Genomic DNA, 17,906 nt, shown 5'->3' with positions numbered 1-17,906 from the left:
TTCTCGTACCACGTGCGAGCGCTATCGTCCAGTGCGAAATATGCATGGCCAAGTTTGTGCTGTTCGCTCCAGTGGTTGGAAAGAACGACCCGTTCGAACTGTTCGAACCAGTCCTCGACATCCTCGTACTCTTCCTCACGGAAATGTTCAGGAACGCGAGGATGTTCAAGAGTCACCTGCGAAGGAAGAGTGGTCTGCGATGGAAGGATAACCGTGAAAGTCGTAAAAGCTGCCATGCTGGAAAGAGGCGGAACAGGTGCGGACTCCTGACTTAGGCCTAGAAGGCGCCGACTGAATTGGTGCACCGGAGTCGTGACGAGGGGCTGAGTCTCTGAACTAGGTGAACAGGCCCGAGAAAGACTGTCCTGCATCAGGTTGTAGGCTCCAGAACCTCCACCAGTGTCACGATGTCAAAACAGAGGTCTTGCCGCAGAGATTGAGACACCAGAAGCAGGTCGGTATTTTTAATAGAACGCGCAAGCGAGTTCTTCTTCGTCCGTTTCATAGTCCTTCATGGCAGATGCACAACTGCCATCGTCTTTTTTGAGCAAGCACGTGACAATATGGTGGTTTTGGGACGCTAAACCCCTCATATCAATCAATCAACGAGCACATCGAGGCACGTTAGACACGAGTGCTATCTGGCAGTTAACTTTGCAAACGAAGGAAGGCGTGCGCGTCCATGGCACGTGCCTGTCTCGATAAGGTGATAAAGTGGAATGCAAAGCGACGGGCAGGTGCCACGGTGTCTTAGCAAAATGTTGGAAACACTCTCCTTTTTGAGCATCGCGTTGCATTGCAGCGGGATGAACGCTATGGTCTTTAGAATTACTTGTGTTTGCCTTCTCTAGTATAAATCCACACATACAGAATACTGACTTGTTGCAATGGTACCTCAGATATGCACAAAAGGTGTTTTTTAATTGAGAATAGCACAAGTATGAACGTTAAAACTTGAGCAATAGTGGTGGGCTCTGCGGTTGGAATTTGCCGTTTGGAGTATTGCTTGGTGCCATTTGGGGTATCGTTACGATGGACAGATAGACAACCAGACCAAAACTTCAGCATCGAGGTACACGAACAAAGACTATCGTCTTTAAAACTCGCGTGCGCACAGACGCTATGGGGACGCCGAACAGACGACGCGACGCGCATGTTGAGCAGCGCTACAAAAGTCCACGGCAGAAAGACGGTCGTTGTGGCACCATGTTGTTTTGAATCAACAACAACCAGCTGAGAAAAATAGCTCGCTGTTAGTATACAAAGGATGCATGCATGATGGCCGAGTGGCTAACCGCATAACGCCACGGAACAAGAAGTCGCGGTAGAGCACTGCAAAGACCGTAGTTATTGGCCCGGGTCTGGCTCAACTTGGCAATCGTAGAAGTTTACCCACACGAACCCGGCCCAGTGACTCAAATCGAAACCACAAGCACGAAAAAAAATTACCAGCCCGGCCTGGCGTCACCCCAAATCGGACTCGGCAAGGGCCTAAGCCAATAATCTAGGTGGCGTTGCTTGAACACAGGTGGTGTTGCCCAAATCAAGGCGTTTTTATAGTAGCAAATATGTGCGTTTTGTTTAAATTTAGGATAATTACTTCTACAAAAGGGCCTCCTCTTTTGTTGAGTCGGGTGGAGCACATGTCACCATTACGCTATAAAGGCGACGCTCGTAGCATACATTCATTCATGCATACTTGTTTTATCATCACTGCTCAGATATACCTGTTCGGTATTCTGCGCATGGCCTGTTCACGAGCTGTCACGTGTTCACGGACACGCTCAAAACGCAAGAAAGCCTCCGAATGCGCATGCCGTGCGTTTATCTCGCCTTGTAGCAGTAATTTGAAAGTTTCTTTCTTTTTTTTTCCCAGTTGCAGATTGGCAGCTACGCACCATGCTGCTAGATGGGCGTCACTGTTCTTGGCCGGCGGCTAGCCCGAGTGCGCTGCAGTTTCTCTGTCTGTCAATAAGTTCACCGAATCAACGTACAGGAAAATGCAAGTTTAGGAGTGAACACCGCCTATTCTTCCCGAGATTTGTCGCCGGTCATGACACGAAAGACGCCTGCAGGACTTGCGGTGCACGTGCAACAGTGACTGAATTAGGTGCCACTGCTTGGGGTCCGACAAAGAAAAACTCGAAAGTAACGTAAAGGTAAGCAGCCTTGAAGTGGCTGACTTACGGGCTCATTCGTTTAAAGTACTCGTGGATTCCCCCCCCCCCCCCCCCCCCAGCAGATTGTACAGGAACAAAGGGCCGTGTTGCAGGCGCGAAGCGGTGGAATGTCTTCCGTCAGCGACTTGGAAGAGGAAGATGTGGGTGAGTCGCCTGTTGGCTCTGCAGCGTCAGCGGGTGGACGTGGCAACGGCATGGATGACATGACGAAAAGCACCAATGTTTCCAGGGGCAAGAGGCTGTCGGTGGAGCGCATCTACCAGAAGATGAGCCACCTGGAGCACGTTCTGCTGCGCCCGGACACGTACGTCGGCTCCGTCGAGCCCGCCACGCAAAACATGTGGGTGTACGACCCCGAAGACGACGGCGGTGGCATGAAGCATGACATTGTCACTGCCGAGCAGATTACAGGGCGCCTTATCGTGCTAGTGCTGCAATTTTAAGATTTTTAACCAGTTTTATATGCATGTTAAACCACATTTACTTCTCCACAATGGAGGAAGCGAGAATAATCGGGCTGCTTTTTTTCCTGCGGCGATTTAAAATTAGTTCCAGAAAGTTCCTCACATAGCTAGTGTGCTGGCAACCTCTGCTGCTCCCTAATAACAGCTTGCAGTTAAAATTAAGTGTTTTACCTTTGACAGTACTGGCGTGCTATCAGTCGTAATAAATTTGCAACGTATTTAAGGATTTACCTCTTTACTTGTTCTGTTTGTTGTTATTTGCATTGTAGTGAAAAAGGACCCCGTCAGTTCTTGCCGCCGGTGTTTTGACGCCGCTACCGCTTTTAGTACAGTGTTCACATTACAGCATTTATTTTTATTTGGACAAATATATATTCGGTGTACGAATTTTTCGGGCAAGACATGCTCCAAAGTGTCCACTAGTGGCGCCGTGTATGGGCGCGTCGACTGGTTCGCCCGCGAGGACTGTGCGTTGCGCACTTCAAAGGCTTATTCACAATAGCAATTGACACTCGCTAAATGTGCTAAAAAAGAAAAAAAACCGCAGGCGTCACATTTGCAGGCGTCATGAAGCACAGGAGCGTCACTTTCGTGCCCAGCCTGTACAAGATATTTGATGAGATTCTGGTGAACGCGTCTGACAATAAACATCGGGACAAGAACATGGACTGCATCAAGGTAGGAAGAGTCGTGCGTTCTGTTGGTGCAGTAACTTTGTCTGTGATGTACTTTGTGCCAAATAGCTTATAGGGATCCTGAAACACTTTTTCAGCATGGTCAAAAAACGATGCCAATCAATAGTCGAGGCTCCCAATGGCACGCGAGCCGAAGGCGCAGGACGTGGTGTGAAGTTTTAAGTGTGAATACACTTTATAAGCGACCCCAAACCATCCACCGCCGTCGGCGGCGTCCGCAGTCTTCTCTCTATCTTTAAAAGAAAAGGACTTGGCGGGCCGCAGCGCGACGCTCTACCGAATAAGCCACGGACGCGACGCTGATATCGGTGTCAGTAACGCACCTTTTATCTTTAACGCCGCTGCGCGCGTCCCCCTCCCCCTTCGCTCGCTCCTCCGCTCTCCTCGCTCGCTGCAGCTGCGCGCGCACTCTCTCTTTCGCGCGCCCGCCTTCTCTCTCAGTCTCCCGTCGAGAGCGGGTCGTGCGATGGATGTCCCGGAGGCAACGCTACCATCAACAACGAATGCAGTACAACCGAATGCCAGCACTGCACCCGTCGTTGGAGGTGACGGTACCGCGGTGGTTTCGCCGACGTTGGAAGACAAGGCGGCGCTGCGAAGGGCTCGTGAGACCGAACGTAAGCGGGCGAAGCGTGCAGCGGATGCCGAACTGCGTGCTCGCGAGGCCGAGTGCAAGCGGGCGAAGCGTGCAGCGGATGCCGAACTGCGCGCTCGCGAGGCCGAGGACAAGCGGGCGAAGCGTGCAGAGGATGCCGAACTTCGCGTTCGCGAGGCCGAGGACAAGCGGGCGAAGCGTGCAGCGGATGGTGAACTGCGCGCTCGCGAGGCCGAGATGAGGCGTCATCATCGAGCCGCGAACGCGGCCCAAGAAGCGGAACGACAACGCAAGCGTCAGGCGGAGAAGGGCGATGAAGGCCGGCGTCAAGACGCCGCTCACAATCGTCAACGGCGAGTGGACGTTCCCGAAGCCGTTCGAGCCAATGAACGTGCCGCGCGGGAGAGGGTGCGAGCCCTGGACTTTGCTCGTCCGGACGCGCGTTTCAAACGCGACTTTGTGGATCACAGCTTCGGTCACAGCTGCGCCGTGTGTGACCGGCTGTGGTTCGATAACAAATTGAGCTGCATTTCAGGCGTGAGGAACGAGACGAACAGGTTGAACGCGTTGCGGGTTCTTTGGAACGAGTTCGGAAGACGGTCGGGCGAACACCGATGCGACGACATGGATGCGCAAGACCCGCGGCTGGCTCCCTTCGGTGCGTTCCGGGTGTGTGCGTCTTGCCGAGAGTCCCTGCTGGCCGGGCGGGTTCCGCCGTTGAGTAAGAGCCACGGCTACGCGTACCCACCTCGTCCCGCGGACCTCCCCGATCTGAACCCGGTGGAAGAGCGCCTCATCTCGCCTCGACTCCCCTTCATGAGCATCAGGCGGCTCACGCGGGGCAATGGTCAGTACGGCATTTAAGGGACAGATCGTGAACGTGCCCATCGACGTTCCGAGCGTGGTGGAGTGTCTTCCGCGGCTGGTTCCCGAGGACGTTGCGATAGACGTGCACGTGAAGCGGAGGCTGGTGAGTCCGGCTACGTACAGGCGCGGACTGGTGAAGCGCGGTAACATCTTGGCGTGGTTGAAGCACCTGGAGCATGCGCCGTTGTATGTCGCCAGCGGCGTGCGCATCGACTGGCGTCGGCTGGGTGTGATCAAATTGCGATTCCCAGGTACCATTACACTATAAAGGCACCATAGTGTGATTAATAAGTATAATAGTGCGAATTAATAAATACCCCTCATAGCATCACCCCGTGCATTCGCACTTAACCATGTTCACCCTCGGGGAAATGCTTGGGAGTTTTTTTAAGAGAAATTTTCAAAGTATGCTAGAAATCATTCCTTCTAAAAATGATGCCATATGCTCAAATGTCTACGCCATATAGCCGAATTCATGGTCATTTCCTTATTTGAGTGTCGTGAGCCGCATAGTTATCGACGCCGCCATGTGCCCACGAGCGCTCTTGGTCACACTGAAGGAACACCGTGTGTTTGAAGAAAAACAAAAACAAAAAACACAGATCCCACGTACAGTGGGAACGCATGAGGAAGGTTGATATGTCACTTTAAAATCGGCAGGTGGATGTAAGTTATGCCGTACACGATTTCAACGTCATGATTATCGTGTTTGCGCCTGGCACTTCTTTGTCGTCCATTCACGTCACGTATACTACAAATTTGGTATATGTGAAGCTAGCGAAACGACCGCGAGCGCCCCTTGAGTGTGGCGTGTAGTCATGACTTACATGACATGGATATCATGATTTCCACGTTGGGGCCTACCACGTATGTTCGCCATGCAGTCATGTCATACCATACAAGCTTTAAAAGTTTTCATGTGAAGGAAACTACCGCAAGAGCAAGACCATAACATGTAACTCATGACAGTCATGACATACATGTCTCATGATTTTCATGGTATGACAAGTCTTATTCTCGTCATACAGTCATGTTATGCCATACCTATTTTGGTATTGACCCTATCATCGAAACGGCCAGGAAAGCCAGAAGTCGTAGGCGTATAGGTAGATAGATAGATAGATATAGATAGATAGATAGATATAGATAGATAGATAGATATAGGTATAGATAGATATAGATAGATAGATAGATAGATATAGATAGACAGATAGATAGATATAGATAGATAGACAGATAGATAGATATAGAAGTCGGGTGTTCAAACAACGACCCGTCTGGCCGATGTATACCTGTTGTTGTATGTGTTGTATGTTGTTGTATGCTGTTGTTGTATGCGATGTATACCTGGCCGATGTTGTTTGAACACCCGACATTTAGAACACAAGCGATCATTAGGAACTGACATTCATTCTCACATAAAGAGACACTGTTCACAGTGTGGCTGCTCACCACTGTACAGTGACACAACCGTAGTCTTCCGTCATGGAAACCAACTAACCAGAGAAATTGTCGAAGCCTTTCACATTAAAAAAAGAAAAGAAGGATGCATTAGTCAGTCATCGGTTTCGTTAAGTAACCGAGAAGCCAGCTACCTCGAAGGACTTAATTGAGATCAGTGTTTGCATGTGTCATACTCTCCTTTTTGTCGTTTCAAAATTTTGTTTCAAGCACGTGTGAATTCCCGCAAAATTTTTTGGTTTTTTTGATTTGATGTTACCCAGGGCTGTTTTAGTTATGTCATCTAAAAGTGTCTAAGCTTAACTGCCGTGTACTATCCTTTGAGTCTGCGCAAAAGCTTCTGTTGGCAATGATTCAGTGTTCGTAGTTCTTTTCTGTGTTGCTAGGGTTATGGGTTATATATGAAGTGCTGCTTCTGAAATAAAAATTAGTTGCGAGTGTCGTGTTTTCTTGTCCTCTTCGTCCCCGTAAATTTGCGCTACTACACCATATGGTTAAATGATGTCTCAGCAACTAGCCCAGCTCTCAGCCCTACTGAACTTCGCGAATAAATTCTTCGCATTTAAAGAAGTGCTCAAGCATAGGCGTAGCAGCCGGGGTGCAAGGGGGGTGCGAGCCCCCCACTGAGAAAAGTTGGGGGAGGGAAGCTGAGCCCCCCCTACCACTTTCGACAGTGGTCACTCTTGGCTTCCCGCTGGGGAAACCAACAAGTAAGGCGAAGTTTTTCGTTACAGCAGTAATCACTCAATTGTGTTCTTACGGGAGAATCGAAATGTTACAAGACTATGTTGTAGCATAGTGAAATTTCGCCAACATTTCCGCTATGATGATTTTCCTTTTAGGCTCTTTGCGCTGTAGGTCACCATGCAATGCTTTCGCGTATTGTGCTGTAGCACTGCAGAGCAGGCAAGCACCGAACAGGGGCCATATAATATTACGTAACTTGTTCATGCTTTTATTCTTATGTGACTTGTTAGTGCAGTTAAACATGGGAACGATCAATTTTTTTTAAAAACCGGTCAAATCATTTGTTGCTTCCATGATGATGATGATGAACAAACTTTATTTAATTAGCAGAAAGGTCCTCCTCCCCTTTCAGGTGCGAGAGGAGAAGGGAGGACCAAACCTAGACGACGGCCATGATCCCATGGGCCCTGGCGGCGTCTTCGGCCTGCCGTATTAAGTGGGCTTGTAATTGAGAGTCGGCGCTGAGGAGCGCGGTATCCCATCCACTCCCGTCTGGAAATTCGCCTCTCATGGGGGCCTGCGGGCTTGCCCATAAAATGTGGCTTAAGTCCGTCTTGTTGTGGCAAAATTTACACTTGTCCGAATGATGTTCCGGCACGCAGCGGTTCATTGTTACCGGACTAGGAAACGTGTGGGTCTGGAGTAGGCGCCACGCCACCGCCTGTCCTTTGTTCAATGACGAGTGTGCGGGAGGATAAATTTTCCCGCTTAGCCTGTAATACTGCGTAATATCTCTGTAAGTGGTCATCCGCTCAAATCTCTCATCGTCCTCCCCGTTCGACCAGGTCAATCCAGAGGCTCGGTCTCTAAGTCCTCGAGCTGTCTGGTGTGCAGCCTCATTGCCGGGTAAGGAGGAGTGAGCGGGTGCCCAGACTATATCTATTGCTCGTTGGTCTTTGCATCTAGCCAATATTCTTAAAGGTATTTGGAATATTCGCCCTCGTGCAAAGTTTCTCACAGTCGTCTGCGAGTCGCTAACAATTAGTGAAGTCGAGGTGGATGCTATGGTCATTGCAATAGCTGCTTCCTCCGCCTCTTCTGCAAAGCTCGTTTTCACCGAGCCGCGGACCTTATGATTTTCTTTGTAGTCCACTGCTGCTATAGTCATGTTGACATTTTCTTTGTATTTGGCCGCGTCTACGAATGTTGTTTCCAGTAAATCTTTTACGTTGTTATGTATATTTTTCGCTCTTTCAGCTCTCCTTGCTTTGTGATATTCGGAGTGCATGTTTTTTGGAATCGGTAAGATTACTAAACATTTCCTGATTTCATACGGGATATCCTTTTTGGCGCCAAATTGATTTGCGTAGTTTATGCCCAGTTCATCTAGTATGGCTCTACCTGTTTTACTCTGCGTTAGTTTTTCATATTGTGCGATTCTTTGAGCTTCTATAAGCTCTTCTAATGTGTTGTGAAGCCCTAATTGAAGTAATTTATCATTAGAGGTAAATATTGGAAGTCCGATCGCCTGTTTGAAAACTCGTCTAATGATTCTGTCAATCTTTTCTCTCTCGGCCACTCGCAGTCTGAGGTACGGAATCACATATACAATACGACTGATGACAAAAGCTTGCACCAGTCTTATCACATTATTTTCCTTGATATCATAGTGGCGGTTTGCAATTCGTTTAAGTAGACGCATAATTTGCTGCGCACTGGTTTCTAAAAATCTAATCGCCTCTCCATTATGCCCATTCGAGCTGAATCGGAGTCCCAGAATTCTTATGTTTTCGACCGTAGGTATTTGCGTTTTTCCAACAAAAACTTTAATGTTAGGTTTTTCCTGGATAATTTCCAGACCCTTACATGTCGGGTTATAGAAGAGAACTTCTGATTTTTCCGGTGAACATTGTAATCCTGTATGGGTGGCATATTCTTCTACAACATTCACTGCAGTTTGTAAAGTTTCCTCTATGTATCCGTCACTACTCTCTGCTGCCCATAAGGTAATGTCATCTGCATAGAGGCTATGATGGAGTCCTGGAATTTCGTTCAGTCTGGTAGGGAGACCTATCATGGCCACGTTAAAAAGACAGGGGAATAGGACTGAGCCTTGCGGCGTACCTCTTTATTAGACTTGTCCGTAAATACAAAGGCATGGAGGAAGAACTGATTGAAGAAATCAGACAAAGATACACTGGGGATACAACCAAAGAGCAATTAAGCTCGTACAGGGGTAAAGAAAATGATTCCCTAGACCGACCCATATTAGAGGCCGAGGTAGGATCGGAACTAATGAAACTGAGCACAACATCCGCCCCGGGCCCCGATGGGATCACGAATAAAACGCTCAGAAATTTAGACGACAAATCTATCACAGCCCTCACCGAATATATGAACAAGTGCTGGGAAAAGGGTAAGATACCCAAGCAATGGAAAACAGCAACAATCATACTGATTCCCAAGCCCGGCAAAAAACTAGATCTTGATAATCTTAGGCCTATTTCCCTGACATCCTGCACAGGAAAGTTATTAGAGCATGTCATCCTAACTCGCCTGTCAAATTGTATGGAAGACAATGAGCTCTTTCCTCATACGATGGTAGGCTTCAGAGCGAAACTGTCTACACAGGACATTATGCTTAAGATTAAACACCAAATAATTGATTCGGGTCTCAATACACACGACACAAAGGTCATATATGGCCTAGACCTTAAAAAGGCATTCGATTATACATCACATAAAGCTATACTTGCCAATCTTCAAGTGTTAGGGGTAGGAAAAAGAGTATACGATTATACAAAAGACTTTTTGATGCTTCCAGAAAATAATTTTCTTCGAAAAGGATATATCAGCACCGCTGCCCTGTCGAAGCTGTTGAGAGCCGATGAGTGTGACGAAGCGTTTTTGGTGCCCAAGTTTTTCCGCACGGAAACGCCAAAATTTTTTTCCGCTTTAGTCTCTGATAAACCTGATCAGCCTTACTTATGGCAACTTGGAGCCATTGCGAAAGCTTGCAAAGTGGCGACGAATAAAGTAGTGGACTCGAGTTCAGTAGAAGTTACGCTCCAAAACCCAAAACTTGACCCACAAGACCGGGGAGAAGGTGAAAGACCGCGGTTTTTAGCACTACAGAGGCTCAGATAAGAGTCGGGCTAGTTTGTTTTCACTCAACTTGAATGACCTTTTACAGCACAAAGTACACCTCGGACAATAACCAAGCACACACGTGCAGCGCTGCTTATTTCTCTCTATTTCTCTTTGTCTCGGCAAGTATGAGCTCACAGAGATGTATACATGCACAAAGTACTATATACAACGTTATGCTGCAAGTGGATTTACTTGCACTCATAATCCCTCTCGCCAGCTGCTATAAGTAGCCACTGCTTATGCGATTCGCAGCTAGCCTACCTGCATTACATTTAGAGGGAGGTGCTATCTGGCTTCGTGACGTCATGATAGTGTGGCACACGGAAAATTTTAAATGCCGTAGAACCAATGGCAAATAATATGCCTTATCAAAAATACTTTATTATCCTGTTTTTTATGTGGTCCTGCATAAGTGGTCATTACGCGATAAATCGTTTTCGCCTCATTTGTTGCCTCGCGTAACAAGCTGCTGCTGTGTGCATGACAGACTGTTTACACCAATCGTATACAGCTGACGACCATTTCAAAAGGAAGCAAAAAGAGATAGGTTAACGTTATAATCACCCACATTTTGTTCTATCGAAGGGAAATTTCGTTTACACCATTTGTATTTACGTATTTATGCAGGTGCCTGGGCGCTCCTTCAGAAATGTTTATACATATGCTATGAGTGTAAACAATAAAGTACGCCCCCAACACCAGAATTTGTACATTTCAAAGAAAAGGGTTGAGAACTTGGTAATAAGGTAACAGTAATATAACAATAGGAATAATATTAATTGCACGCTCCAGAAGCAGCGTTCAGACTATTAGCAAACAAGGCAAATTATAATACACACAAGCCAGAATATATGCAAGAAAGTGCAATACTTATTATAAAAAATATAACAGCAATCATTCGTTGAAAGTTCATGGTTCATCCCCGCGTCACGAGAATCGGCATAGAACACGAAAGTAAAACGCGCCTTTACAGAGTTAAATAAATGTTTACTGTACACTGGTAAAGGAGGGTTTGCCAAATGTATGTTTTGGTGTTTGGCAGCTATAGCCCCGTTAAACATGAACGTATTCTCGTTGACGCTTGGTGCATCTCCATCCCGACGAAGCATGATCAGGGGAAAATGCGTGATAGCAAGATGAGCGTCGCATTATTGCACGTGGAAATTGGACCAAGGGCGCCATTCCTCGCTCTGTTAAACTGTCATTGAACTTCGTGGTATCTTCGTGGCATCGTGTAACCTCTGTATATGCAAATTTATATCAAATCGCAAGTGCGTCGATGTTCTCTCTTGATATATATTATACCGGTTCACGAGTGAAATAGGTTTGCCCCCCCCCCCCCCCCCACTCGCGAAATAGTGTGTGCGCCACTGTCAGCTCAAGGTGACGACGCGTGTGCCAAGTAAATTCTTTCCCCATGCCGTCCCTCTTAGCTTAATTTTCAGCGCGCTCGTTAGCACGAGAGAAAAAAGCAATTACAGTGCGCGAGTGAACAACATAAGAGTTCTGCGCAGCGTCGGCGCGGTAACGGTGACGCTGAGTGCGGGCGCAGCAGGGCTGGAGCGCGCACGCTATGAGCATAGAGAAATAAAAAAAAGGTTACGAGTGGACACTGCCATAGACCTCAGCGGCCCAATCGACCCTAGCACACCTGGTGGTTGGTGAGAGCAAGTGGCGTGCGCTTCCTGTTTTGGTTTCATTGGCGCAAATTTTGAATTACTTTGCGTAACCGACGTTTGGCTATGACGAAAGTTCATGATTTGAGACCACTTTTCATCGCCCAAATGGATAGTTTTTGTAGGGTCATTTTGATTTAGCGATTCCCTGTTTGGTTTTGTTCAGTGGTTCGTACGAATTGGTCGTGACGTGATTTTTATTTCGATTAAGTTATAATAAAAAGAGATGCAGGTAATGATAATTCACTACGGTTTTATTCATCGCGCTTGTGTTTTTCTTTTGGAACAAGTGATCAATGTATATATCAGTCAAAGAGACATAGTATCCGCAATGTTTTATTCAAAGGCAAGGTAAAGTCTGAGAAAAAAAAAGCACAATATGACAAAGGCAGACAACAAATGCATCTCGCCTTACAAATAAATTGTAACAAATACAGAGAGAACACAGACAACGCACACATCGCTAGAGTTGGCAGAAGCCGAGAAGCTGGTGAAGTATGACACACCGGGCCAGTGGGTAAGTAAGGATCTATGGCAAAAACACAGCGCACAATGTTGATGAAGAAGGAAGGAGTGACATATACACAGCAATGAAGTCGCGAATTACGCCTGGGGTTAACCGAAATAATGCATAGAAAAAAGATCGCACAGAAACCACACGATACAATATAGCAGAAAGGCAAAGGTGCAGTGTGCTGGCTGTGCTTAAGAACAGCTAGTCCAAAATAAAAAAAAAAGCAGACTTGATGCCTGCTTGTCCTCAGAAAGGTAGGGCTTTGCAGCTTGCTCACTATGTGAAAGACGAACTTTATGCTACAACACTGGCAGGTCTTGTGGTTCTTCTTATGCGTCGCCTTCATCAAAAACTTAAGATCCCGAGCGATTTGCGTCTGGGTGTTGCTGTGACGCTTGCGAGCTAATATAGATTGTAGTCATCACTTATCCAGAATTGTGGACCTTAATTGGTGCTACGAGAGCGGCATTACAGGGCTAATAAATAGCAGAAGGAAACCAGTTTGGCTCATTATTTTTCACAAAGGCTCTACATCGTACGTTATCACCCACAAGCTATATAAAAATAAAATGGCAGCGTCCGCAGCCCCATCAAACGCTACAAGTTTGGGTATTCTTTTGAAAATTTTGATGGGCGAGATGAGGAGGTTGATGAGAAGCTAAAATACGAAAATCGTGATAACGTGAACCGTGCCCACTTCATACTGTGTTCCTTACCCGCTCGAAGACATTTCAACAAGCGGTTTTGTTATCGATATATTACTTGAGCTGGAGAGATAAAGCATACACAGTGACCAAGCGACCCACAGTAAAGTGTACAGTTCGCCCGCATTTGCTACAAAAATACAGACAGGATACCCAACATTCTTTTTAAGGTTATGCAAATCACTTCGAGTGAATACACAGTGTCCCTACTCCTCATAGCGGGTAACCTAAACAATGTATGCAACGAAAGAGTGGTTAGTCCAGTTGAACTGAATATAAGCATATAAGACCATAATGAAGTCTGCTGTAACGAAGTAATAACATAACAAAGCTATTGCAGGATTCGGCTCAACTCGAATACTTTAGTGTAAACCCGCCGCTAATTGCTAACATTTGAACTTGCCAAGCTGTATGCCCGAGATTGAAGACTGGAACCTAATCCTATCTAAGTTTCGGTTCACAAAACGCACATGCCAACATAAACGAACCCAGCAAAACGTTTTCAGAAACTTCGCGCGACACCCAGAAGAGCAGAAATGGAAATCGCCAACACTTGGCAGATGGTGATACAAAACATCGCACACTTTCAGGTGATGTGCAGTGGCCTCAATCATGGCAAGAAAGTGAGATTCAAGTTGTTGTACGTATGCAAAAGCTGCTTCTGATGGCACAGTGAGATTACCAAAAAGTTTGCTGGGGACATGGTATGCTTTGAGCATTGTGAAATACTGGTGGGTCCACTGTGCTGCTACTTTGTCTTGCAGATGTCTAATGGTTTGCTTGTACTTCGTTGATGGACACATTGTCGCTGGCACACAGGAACGCACTGCAATAAACAAAAAATGGATGTAAAAGCGAAGAACAACTAATCTCATACGAGCACTTTCCTCGCTCTTTCAGACCCAAGGTGCACAACTTTCTGCGGTGCAAAGTTTTCGATTCCAATACCTAAAAACAAACCATTCACAATGTTGACAATGCACAAAAAAATGAAAATCACTGAGAGCCCACCCTTACATTTTGTAAGTGCACACGTAGTGTCCTTTTGAGGATAGTTTCCTCAGAATGTCCTAAACATAAAATAGCACATTAAAAACAGCTGCAATAAAAGCATAGTCACCATTTTCTCTAGGGCACTCAGGCGTGGAGCTGTTGGCGGAGACATCTTCTGGAGGGTCTTGTGAAGCTTGTTCAGTGCCTCGGACAGTGCTGTCGGAACAATCTTGCGAGCGGCCTGCGGAAGTCTCTATATCAATCCACTCTGGTGTTGAAGTGAACATACAACTTACCGGTCACACAAGTTCTTTTTGTGACAGCTGAACGACTGGTTAGGTTTTTTTCCGGCAAGACGAAATCAGCAGAAATTCTTTCACCAGCTACAAGGGAGCTGCCACCTGCAGAGGTTTGGTCAACAGTCAATTTGGGTAAAAAAAAAGAAATCGCGACACTGAACGCACCCTGCTCATCGGGGCACCTCAATATGTGGGAGCCGCTTTTTGAAGCCTCTACCGCAGGTCCTGAAGAAATGAAATTACGACAATGTGTCAGTAAGATGCTTAAAATAACACAAACTGAAGCTCATCCGAACCTTGCAGTGCAGCTTCTGCAGTCATGTCACAGTCACTATTTGAAGTGACGCTCGGAGAACGTGCATATATGTGCAGTTGGTACAAGTTACAAAGTTTGTAGCATGGGGGAACTTAAACAGCTCTTTCAAATGCATAAATTGGTCGAACGTGGAAGAAAAGAGAAGGCACCAACTAGGAAACAAGTAATTTGTGATTTTTGGAATTATCAACAGTGCCAGCTTTCACCGATGAAAGGTATATGTACATGTGCACTCAGGCTTGAAGATAACGTGAAATAGCCCTTTAAAGTATTTCAAAACAAGTGGCGCAGGTCAAGAGCATCAAAAAATGACAGAAATGTAAAGCTGCTGTTAGGAAGGTAATAGCCCACAATTCACAAAATTTAAGACTTTCCAAGTGTTACTTCTATAGTGAGGTTTCTCCATCGGCTACAAAGATCTTCGCGGTTAACTGTCGCCACTGATTCAATACAAGTGGCTGCTATTACACATATTTGAGTTTCAGTCAATCACGTACATGGTGCAGCTGGTTGCACACTGGGAACAGCCATTCTTGTAAGCCTTGTTTGCCCAGGGTCCATGAAACTTTGAGCAGTAAAATGGTCGCTACAAACCCTGTACGTTGCGTACAATAGGCTGGCCGGCTTACTCAGGAGATCATCGCGTCCAGCATACTGCATCCATGCTTTCATCCTGCATTGGCAATGAACTATCAGCTGAAAGGGGAAGTGCTTGAATAGTGATTTTTTATTGTTACCCTCACTGAGCAAGTACGAACAGTAAGCCTAAAGACATGCAAACCATACAAAAGCTTTAACACACCTGCCGTCCCGTGGTATGCGGAAGAAACTCGTCCCAGGCTTCTTGTGTGTTCTGCCATTGTTGAAGCACCACGATACACAGCAGTAGCTGCCGTAGCTTAGACCGCCGGACGGCATGGCATCAGCGCGGTCTGAAAATGTTAGTAAGTGGATGCTTCGCTGTTAAATTACGAAAAAGATATGTGCACGTCATAAGTGTACCAACAAACCCCTTTGAATGATTAGCTAATCGATGCACAATACAAAACCAGTGATAGATCTCTGACCCATAAAACTCTGACTTACAAAGATATACGCCAAGACCACGTACAAAGATCTTCAGAAGTTTCCAGGCCGCTATCCCTTGTAATGCAATGGTATCGCGGCCTGGGAACTTTAGAACACCTTCGTACGTACGCAGTATCAGCAGTACATTGGGAAGAAATATCGTAGTTGAAATTTGTGCGGTAAAATTATATTGGAAACGTCAAAAAAATTTGTGAGCAGCTTGCACTAGTGGCACAAGGCTAGCGGAGAAGCGAAGATGATGGCCACTTAGCTAGTCCAGATTTGCCTCCGGCACACCAAGAATTATTCGTGTTCTGAGCCTTCGGGAAACGCGTCGTGAAGCATGCGAGGCCCAGCGAACGCTTCTCAATATTTTGCACCGAGCCACAGAGCCTATGACCTAGCTGCCCAGCTATGCTCAGCGCACAGACGCTCGCGTCCGTGGCAGACGCAGCACGCGTCGCCTCGGCTTGACGCCGTGCCGCCTTTGCTATACTGCATACGTTGCACTATGTTCCCGTCTAGCCGCCGCATAGAGCCACAAACTTTTTTTAGCGAACCTCCCAGTCCTTACAAGCTTCAGAAAAAGGTTACAACTGCGTGAATGAGACGCCACGTAAGAAACAGACTCGCACACACGAACCGCAACGTGTGGGTGTGCATCTTTCTGTTTGTTGCACGGTGTCTTATTCACGCAGGTGTAACCGTTTTCTGAAAAAATGACCCAACAAGACCAACAACATGTCATTCAACAAGCTTCGTTTGAAAACGTGCCTCACCTGTTATCTCACGCACGAAAACGCCGAGGCAGCCGACGTTGACGAAAGCGACGAAACACCTTTTCTTCCTCCGTGCGACGAAAGCTTCTCGCTGTCAGTCATGCATGGGCTTGTCGCTGGGTAGATGCTGTTTATGACAGTACGGCTGAAGAAAAATAATCACGTAAGGTGTGTTGAATAAATTGTTTTTATGTATAAAGAACATACCAAATTTTGGCGTATAATTATTATTTTGTGAAAACAATTCTGTTGCATTAATTATAACTGTTTTTTTTGCGCTTGCGCCCTCTGACGTTTGGTGAGAGCACTAGTTTGTTACGTAGTCGTGACGCACTTCCTGAGGCCAGGTTTCGCGGAGTGTCCTCTCTTGTCTTCTTCTTTCTCTATGCTATGCAGTGATGCCAACCCTAGGGATTTATCTCTATATCTAGGGGTTTTTTGTCTCTTTTAAAGATTTGGTGTCTTTTTTGTGAAATCTAGGAATTTTTTAGAGTGTTGAAATGAAACGCTATGCAGCTTAATGACGGGTGTTGCTGAGTAACCACGCGTTTTTATAATGAGTAACTGCAAAGAATGTAATTTTTTGCTAAGTTCTATTTTTCATTTCTAACTTTCCTTCGCTATTTCTATTTTTTTTCGTTTAAAAGAGCATTGGTGTTGTGCAAGCCGAGAGAGGGTGACTTTGGTTCTGTAACGCGAGCATTGAGAAAGTAATTTCTTTTTCTATGACGCGAGGTTCTCGCAGTAACAACCTCTGATGTGTGCTGTCGAAGGAACTTGTCCGAATTTGTCGTCACGAGTGACAACTTTTCTTCGCAAGTGAAGTGCAACTGTGGAAACTCTGAGGTGTGCTGTACACTCGAAGGAACTTTTCCGAACTTGTCTTCACGAGTGACTACTTGGCTTCGCGAGTGAAAGTGCAATTGTGACTTACAGTGCACGAAAAAACGCGCGAAATTCACCTCCGCCGCGCACCTTCACTGTGCAAAGTGAAGGCGCGCTCCATGTGAAATGGCAACTTCTGGACGAAGAGACTTTGAGCAAGGTGAGCCGAGTAGAAAGAAAGCGAAAGCATACGATCAAAAATATTTGACGAGATGGGAAGCTGAACCAAAGTACAAGGGATGGCTAGCAGCGAGTAAAAAAGGGCCCTTGTACTTTTACTGCAAGTCATGCAACGCTGATTGCAAAGGTGGAAAATCGGAAATCGACCGCCACCTCGCAAGTTCCAGGCACAGGAACAGTGCTGCAAGCTTGCAATCGACCCGCACGCTGACATCTATGCCTGCAGTAAGTGGGCAAACTCAGCTACACAAATCTGTCAAAGAGGCGGAAATAAGGCTTGCAGCGTTCATCACAGAGCATAACCTGCCATTTAATGTCATGGGGAATTTAGTTGACGTTGTCAAAGCAGCATGCGATGATTCCCAAATTGCAAAGAATGTGAGCTGTGGCCGG

At 46.4% G+C, this 17,906-nt stretch overlaps 2 long non-coding RNA genes across 4 annotated transcripts; one reads left to right on the top strand and one right to left on the bottom strand.

Moving 5' to 3' along the window:
• The first annotated feature begins 200 nt into the window (after positions 1–200).
• On the top strand, positions 201–2,882 carry LOC119177384 (uncharacterized). Its single transcript, XR_005110589.2, has 3 exons — positions 201–2,159; positions 2,243–2,324; positions 2,410–2,882. It is a non-coding gene; the product is annotated as an uncharacterized LOC119177384 (long non-coding RNA).
• A 9,216-nt stretch (positions 2,883–12,098) lies between these two features.
• Positions 12,099–16,568, bottom strand: LOC142774993 (uncharacterized). Of its 3 annotated transcripts, none has more exons than XR_012886616.1 (6): positions 16,449–16,568; positions 15,099–15,533; positions 14,451–14,510; positions 14,283–14,387; positions 14,114–14,227; positions 12,099–13,819 (listed from the first exon to the last, which is right to left on the bottom strand). It is a non-coding gene; the product is annotated as an uncharacterized LOC142774993 (long non-coding RNA). The 3 variants fall into 3 exon arrangements; XR_012886617.1 differs by having other exon boundaries at positions 14,451–15,274; positions 15,404–15,533; XR_012886615.1 differs by having other exon boundaries at positions 14,451–15,533.
• Positions 16,569–17,906: the final 1,338 nt, after the last annotated feature.

Source organism: Rhipicephalus microplus, chromosome X (genome assembly GCF_043290135.1).
Source record: "Rhipicephalus microplus isolate Deutch F79 chromosome X, USDA_Rmic, whole genome shotgun sequence".
Lineage (NCBI taxonomy): Eukaryota > Metazoa > Arthropoda > Arachnida > Ixodida > Ixodidae > Rhipicephalus > Rhipicephalus microplus.
Note: the sequence above shows the minus strand (reverse complement) of the source record. Positions and strands in the feature narration are given on the sequence as shown.